The 5,770-nt window shown below is 42.9% G+C and overlaps 1 long non-coding RNA gene across 1 annotated transcript; it reads left to right on the top strand.

Moving 5' to 3' along the window:
- The first annotated feature begins 707 nt into the window (after window positions 1-707).
- On the top strand, window positions 708-5,298 carry LOC133755735 (uncharacterized). Its single transcript, XR_009865472.1, has 3 exons — window positions 708-1,002; window positions 3,163-3,247; window positions 4,924-5,298. It is a non-coding gene; the product is annotated as an uncharacterized LOC133755735 (long non-coding RNA).
- The last annotated feature ends 472 nt before the right edge of the window (window positions 5,299-5,770 follow it).

Genomic DNA, 5,770 nt, shown 5'->3' on the forward strand with positions numbered 1-5,770 from the left:
AGAAGGGTGAGGGGCAAGTTGTTAAGATATCTGCAAAGTCAAAAACCCAAGGGGCTTAGCAAGATGGGGAGGAACAAGTACGTAAGGGCTGAGTTGGAAAAGAGGTGAGGGACCACCAGAGTCTGCAAGTGATTACGGGGTAAGTGTAGGGGACCCAGAGAGTGACCTTCAAACAGTGGCCTGAGCCCGATTAAAGGTAGGGGTAGCAGGGAAGTGTAGGGTGCGGGGCACCGCGGGTAGAGACCGAACGGGCTCCCAGAATCTGCAGCGAGTGGAGAGAGAAGGGGAGCAGAGGGCAAGGGGTTCAGCAGCAGGGGAAGCCCTGGTGGCTGAGGGTTGGAACGGGGATGGCGGAGGGGCTCTTCCTGCAGCTACTACACTCTGCCCTGAGAGGATGGGAACTAGCGGAGGCTGGAGGCGGAGCCCTCGTCCTCAGGACGGACCTGTATCCGCCGTCCGGGTCGTGGGCAGGAACCCGGGGATCCAGGCCGCTCCGCACCTCCCTGAGAGACTGGGATGGAGGAGGGAGGGCGGAGAAACGACCCGTTGACTGACAGCAGGTATCGCCCGGGAGCCTGCAACCTGAGCCGCCGGCTGTCTCGCGCAGGTGCAGAGCGGCACCGCCCTGGGGAACTTGGAAGAGAGAAGTGACGCAAGCGCGCCGGGTTTGCGGCCTCTCCGCGCAGGCGCAGCAGAACTGGCGAAAAGCGCGCGGCGGCGGTCCGGTGGCCGGGAGCCTGGCGTTAAGGATTCTTTCCCCTCCTAACAGGTTCCTGCGTTAGCCGCCGTGAGGTGGCCTCCAAGTTGGAGCCAGGAATAAAGCTGTGGTGGTGGAAGAAGCCCTCGCCTGAGCCTCTCAGGTCCGTCAGCGCCTTCCAAGTCGGAGGCTGGGACTAGGAGGAGTCAGCGGAGGTGCTGCGCGCTTCTCCCGGTTCGTCCTGCGGTCCCGGTCTTGAGGAGAGTTGGTTCAGACGTCAGACACCGGCATCTGCAGTCTCCATGGTAGGCTCTCCTGTGTGCATCCATACTCCTCGTGTTCTGTTGTCACTGACTGTGCCGGTGTTTTATTTTTTGTCTACACTTTGTTGAAACGGGTTAGTCCCGTTAGTCGTGGAATCCTGGTCCGAGTCTGACCTCTATTTCCTTCTCTGACCCTCTTGGATACCCTTGTACATATTGACAGTCGTGTGTGGTGCTATAGTAGTTTTACTTGGATTTTAGTCGTTTTATTGTCATTATCCCCCTTCATATTGAGCCTCAGTTTCATTTAAAGTTGCTGTGAAATTCTGTTTCCCAACCACAAGGTCCTCTCTGAACTCTGATTGGATTTGCCTTTAGCTTAGCTCTCAGCACATCCCCAGTCAGCACGACACTTCACCCAGGTCTTCCCAGGTGACCGGGCTGCATGCTGATGGGTGCTCTAGCTGTGGTCACGCCTTTCTTGTGCATCCTGAGGACAGTCCTGCAAATCACCCTCCCACCTCCACTGCTACCCTTTGGGAAAAGCACGTTAGCCCTAGTCATGGCCTTGGAGGACCCCCCAAATGCAGTCATGAGATGCAGACCTCCAATACAAGAATAAACATATTTAAAGGTAAATAAATGCTTACTTGTGTTTTGTAAAAAATTAAACAAAGGCAAGATAGCTATTGTTACCTTAGACTTGATTTAACGGTCATTTTTTAGAGACTGAGAAAAATCAATTATTTTAAAAGGTTTAATTAGGTGGATTTAAAAGCTCTAATTTTTTTTTTTTTTTGGTCTGTTTCTGTCAACTCACAAATAAAGTGAAAATTAGTGTAAGGGAGCTGGCAGATCATAGTAGGAGACATAGTCACCTCTCTCCATGGGGTTTATAGATGGAGAACAGCAAGGAAATAGGGGTAGGAAACAGAAAAGAAGCAAGAAAACAAAAGTAGGACCTGGACATGGAAGCTTTAGTTATTCAAACTGGGTGCCCCAAATATCGACCCTCATTTTTAAATTTTTCACCAAGCTGGGAAGATATGATCCAAAAGCACTGGTCCTGTCCTGGAACTGCTTTATATCAGACAAGCATCTTGCAGAGTATCTCTGCTCCCCAGAATATCTTTCAGGCAGTTGGGAGGAGACCCAGGCTCCGAGAGGGGTCAGGAGTGGATTGAAGTGGGGAGGTATATATTTGGACAGAGCTGGAACCAGGCTAACTTGGGAAGGTACTGACTTCAGGGCCTTCTTCCTGAGTCTGCATGTCTCAAAAAGGAGGTCAAGAGGTAGAGGGAGGGAGTGACTGGGTACGATGGGACTCACTGTGAGTGCAGCATGGATTATGGATAAGGCTGCACACATTCTGTCCACACTGTGAGTCTGATCTGTCTGCTGAGGTGGAGCAGTTTCAGTACCTGGTCACCTGGTACAGGAACCACCAATGGCAGTGGGTAGGACCTCATTTGCTTTTGCTTTCTGAGATGTGTGCAGCTGCTCCTGTGACTGGACTAGGGTTGTGATTTCTCTGCCTTTCTTGATCACCACTCATACAGTGTTCATCAAGATCCTTGCATATCTCCTTGGTCTCCAGATGAGACATGGGGATCATTTTCCTGATGAAGAAATTCTGAATTTATCAGTGAGTAGTGTAGTTCTTTCTCTTACCAGGGTTGTAGATATACTGTTAGTATCCAGGGGATTCAAACATGCTCAAGCTGCTTACGTGTGAACTTGGCTTACACACTACACATTTCTTGACACTGCAAGCTAAGCAAGCCTGCCAGGAGTTGGGTGGACATAAGCAAGTGGGTTGTGAATCTTGCATGGCCTTTCTGTGAGCATCATGGCTGTCCCAGAGGAATCAGCAGAATGCTAAAGTGAGACAGGAATGAGTAGAGCAAATTGGGGTCAAGGAGAGATCCTGTACAGTATGGCTGGGTGCGGAGAGAGCAGGATCTTGCTGGGCAGAAAGATCTCACAGTGTGCCATCATCCCTAGCCCCTGGTTCCCTACCTGCAAGTAGCCACTGCTGCACCGTTTCTTTGTCTTTTTCCACTCTACTCTCTATATTTCTTCTTCCTCTTTGGTTTGGCTTTAGCTTTTTCCAATTTTTCTAGTTTCTTAAGGTGGAAGGGTAGTTTACTGATATCAGATATTGTTTTTAAAACATCTCCCATTCACTGGTTTACTCTCTAGGTGCCCACAACAGCCAGAGCCAGACCAGGGTGAGGCCCAGATCCTGAAACTCCATTCATGTCTCTCATGCACACAAGAGACTCAGGTACGTGATCCATCACTTGTGTGCACATTTTCAGGAAGCTGGAATATTGGGCAGAACCAAGGCTCAAATCCAGGACATGGACATTTAAAGTGGCATTTTAACCACTAGGCCAAGTGTGCACCCCTGATTTTCTCTTGTGATCCATCATAATCAGAAAATACCTCATGTGAGTTCAGTCCTTTTAGCATTTATTTATTCTGTTTTATGACTTAGTGAATCTTATATGCATTTTGACTTTTCAGAGTTCAGATATAAACAAGATAATGTATTTGCCTTTCTGTGCCTGACTTGTGTCACATAACGTAATGTGTTCTGTTCATGTATCTTGTCATGTGGCAGAATTTTCTTCTTTTTCAACCTGAGTAGAATACATTTTAAGTCCATTTATGTGTTGGTGAACATGTTCATAGTTTTTATGTCTTACGTACTCTACAAGGGAGTACAGCTATATCTTAAATATAATGGTTTCACGTTCAAATATGTACTTAGTTATGGAATTAATAAATCCAATGCAAGTTCTATGTTATGTTTTTAGAGGAAACATCATACTACTTTCTAAGCTGCCTGATTTAATTTACATTTCCACAGTGTACAATGAGACTATTGTACTTATGAACACTTACAATTTTGCATCTTTTTGATAGTAGCTATTCTGTCAGGTGAAAAGTGATGCAATATTTTTGTATTATTTGTGTCTCATCATTAATAATATCAAAGATGTTTTCATATGTTGACCATTTATATATCTTCTATTGAGAAATGTCTATGTGGGTCCTTTTCCTATTTTATTAAAGATATTTGAATTATTTTGAGTACTTAGATTCCCTTATACATATTTGTTGTTAGCCTCTTTCTAATGTGTGGCTTTTCTCTTCATTTTGTCATTTATCTTGCAGTATAAATCTTTTTTAATTTCCTATAATCCCAGTAATCTGTGTTTCTTTTAATGCCTGGTTTTTGGCATTACATCCAATAAATCATTTTCTGGACTGATGTCTTGGGGCTTTTTCCTGTTCTGTTAGTACTTTTGTAGTTTTAGATTTTATGTTTGAGCATGAAATCTATTTTTTAGTGATTTCATATAAATATTTAGATGTATCCAATTTATTTTGCATGTGGATGACACATTTTCTTCAGCAGTATTCGTTGAAGAGACTACTCTTACTACATTTTATGTTCACTACATTTATGTACCTTATTTGAAAATGAGTTCGCTGTCAATTTTTAGGTTTATTTCTGGGCTTTCCATCCTATTGCATCAGTCAGTGTTTCTGTTTTTGTGCCAATACCGTGCTGTAGCTTTGTAATAAATCTAGCTTTGGTGTTTTTGCTCAAGATTGTTTTGGCGATTCTTAGTCTTTCCTGTTTATACAAATTTTAATATTTTTTCTGTTTCTGTGAAGAATGACATTAAAATTTTGATCGAGATTGCATGGAATATCTACATTGTTTTGTGTGGTTAGGAAGGACATTTTAACAGTATTATTTTTCTGATCTATGAACATGGATTAGCTTTCCATTGTTTCTGCTGTCTTCAATTTCCTTTATCCATATGTCACACTTTTGAGTATACAGATTGTTTTCCTTATTTGTTAATTCAGTCATAAGTAGTTTTATTTTATGATGTTTAAATGAGGGTTTTATTTTAACTTTTTATTTATTTATTTATTTGAAAGGCAAAGTTACAGAGAGGCAGAGGCAGAGAGAGAGAAGTCTTCCATCTACTGGTTCACTCCCCAACTGGCTGTGGTGGCCAGAGCTGGGCTGATCTGAAGCCAGGAGCCAGGAGCTTATTTCAGGTATCTCAAGTGGGTGCAGGGGCCCAGGGACCTGTGCCATCTTCTACTGCTTTCCCAGGCCATAGCAGAGAGCTGGTCAGAAGTTGAGCAGCCGGGACTAGAACCATTGCCCATGTGGGATGCTGGCACTGCAGTCAGCAGCTTTCCCCCTATACCACAGTGTGGCCCCCTGCAATGTATTTTTAATTACTGCTTTAATCTCTGTCATTTCTTTTTCCTGATGATTTTCTTATTTAGTGTTTTTCCTAATTTGTTGAGCTATAACATTAGATAATTAAATTGTTTATTTGGTATCTTTTTTGTTGTGGTGATATTGTACTATATTTTGCTACATCTTATTAGTTTTGTATGCTGTGTTTCCTTATTTTCTTCAAGGTATTTTTAGCTTCCCTCTTTAGTTTTTCTTTGATCCTGTAGTTGTATAGGGTTGTATATGGCTTAGTTCCTACATATTTGTAAATTTTCCAATTCACTTATTATTAATTTCTATTTTCAGACCACTAGGGTGTGAAATTATACTTGATATGATTTTAATCTTAAATTTGTTGACATTATTTTTGTGGCTTAATGTATGACCACATATATTCTATGTGTACTTTGGATGACTTTTGATTTTATTGTATTGTTCTTGGACAAAATATGTTTTGTTTTTGTTTTTTTAGATTTTATTTATCCCAAAAGTTACCTTTAGCAAGGTCAGAAGTACCTGTCCTTGGGAGCTTCC

The sequence above is a fragment of the Lepus europaeus genome, unplaced genomic scaffold (genome assembly GCF_033115175.1).
Source record: "Lepus europaeus isolate LE1 unplaced genomic scaffold, mLepTim1.pri SCAFFOLD_92, whole genome shotgun sequence".
Taxonomy (NCBI): Eukaryota; Metazoa; Chordata; class Mammalia; order Lagomorpha; family Leporidae; genus Lepus; species Lepus europaeus.